Raw genomic sequence first — 2217 nt, 5'->3', positions numbered from 1 at the left:
GACTGTACAGAGAGGGTGGTTCTAGTACATACTTATATATAGACTCCTTTTTATGGGGACTGTACAGGAGGGGTTCTAGTACACACGTATATATGGGCTCCTGTTTCTGGGGACTGTACAGGGTTGGGGGGGGGGTTCTAGAACACACGATTATATGGACTCCTGTTTCTGGGGACTGTACAGGAGGGGTTCTAGTACACACGTATATATGACTCCTTTTCCTGGGGACTGTACAGGGAGGGGGGTTCTAGTACACACGTATATATGGACTCCTGTTTCTGGGGACTGTACAGGAGGGGTTCTAGTACACACGTATATATGACTCCTTTTTCTGGGGACTGTACAGGGAGGGGGGTTCTAGTACACACGTATATATGGACTCCTGTTTCTGGGGACTGTACAGGGTGGGGGGGGGGTTCTAGTACACACGTATATATGAACTCCTTTTTCTGGGGACTGTACAGGAGGGGTTCTAGTACACACGTATATATAGACTCCTTTTTCTGGGGACTGTACAGGGAGGGGTTCTAGTACACACGTATATATGGACTCCTGTTTCTTGGGACTGTACAGGGAGGGGGATCTAGTACACACGTATACCTTTTTCTGGGGACTGTACAGAGAGGGGGGTTCTAGTACACACGAAAATATGGACTCCTTTTTCTGGGGACTGTACAGGGAGGGGGTTCTAGTACACACGTATATATGAACTCCTTTTAGGGGACTGTACAGGGAGGGGTTCTAGTACACACGAAAATATGGACTCCTTTTTCTGGGGACTGTACAGGGAGGGGGTTCTAGTACACACGTATATATGAACTCCTTTTTCTGGGGACTGTACAGGGAGGGGTTCTAGTACACACGTATATATGGACTCCTTTTTCTGAGGACTGTACAGGAGGGGTTCTAGTACACACGTATATATGGACTCCTTTTTCAGTGGACTGTACAGGGAGGGGTTCTAGTACACACGTATATATGGACTTCTTTTTGGGGACTGTACAGGGAAGGGGGTTCTAGTACACACGTATATGGACTTCTCATTATTGAGGCAGATATGGTCCTTATACAGTGAGATCCTCATGAGTAGGAAGTGAAGGATGTCAGAGGATCCAACCCTCACCATGGGGAAAGGGGGTAAAATAATCACCATTGGGAAAGTTCCTAGAACACCAATTAAATTCCCCCTTTCTGTCCATGAGAGGAAGAAACAGTTGTAAAACATTTTTATCGTGACGGCTGTAACTTCCCCCTGTAATTTGATTGTAACTAGCGTTGACTGTTTCCGAGGGCGGCGATTTATCCCTTGGAAGTACAGATAAGATATAGAACAGTTTATTATCAGTTTTTATACGTTGAGTTATTTGAAGCTGATGTTTTGGGGGTTGTTTAGTAAAACGGCAACTAAACATTGGACTTCCTGCAACAATCAGCTGGTGATGGTAAACATGTTTTGGTAAAAGGTGACAAATTGAGAGGCACTCGACGCTCTGCGACCGAAAACTACCTGATTCTCAATAGTACGGGTTCACGGGTTCAAAGTTCGGAGTCGAAGCCCCCCCCCCCCTCCCCCCCCCCCCCCCCCCCCCGATCAAGATTTTCTTCCAGGGAGGGAGGGTGGAATATCACATGGTTACCTTGGATACTCTCAAAGTTTTCCGTTACCATAGGAACTGAAAAATAGAGGAACACTAAAGACAAAAGCTTTCTGGAACAGAAACAACGGAGAGATTCTTAGTCGCCTTTTTATGACTGTGTGACAACCAGGAACCAGGCGGAAACTAGATCTAATGAATTTTGATTAAGTCTATCTATGTAAAATAATTACTCATTATGTTATAGTGATTTTCTTCTTTGTGCGACATGCAGATGATCTGAGCCCGCGGACTTCTTTGGCGCCATGGTTGTCCAATTATCAATTCCTTTCATATTTTTTTGCATAGTAATCTTTTGTTTGTGCATCCAAGCACGACTTACGTCTAATAAAACTCAAGAATTATTTAGCTGTTGCCCAAGGCAGTGAAAGTTTTTAATAAACAACGTATTAAACAGGTAGATGATAATGATGATGATGATGATGATGATGATGATGATGATGATGATGATAATAGAAACGGTCCCATAAGTGCTATATTGAATTTGATATTTACTACATGTATGTATTCTATAAGTATGTAGCGTAATTCTTGACTTTTTGGAGTAGGTCGATCAGGAATA

The sequence above is a fragment of the Crassostrea angulata genome, chromosome 7 (assembly GCF_025612915.1).
Source record: "Crassostrea angulata isolate pt1a10 chromosome 7, ASM2561291v2, whole genome shotgun sequence".
In the NCBI taxonomy this organism is placed as follows: Eukaryota; Metazoa; Mollusca; class Bivalvia; order Ostreida; family Ostreidae; genus Magallana; species Magallana angulata.
The sequence above is the reverse complement of the archived record's forward strand: the minus strand, read 5'-3'. Positions refer to the sequence as shown.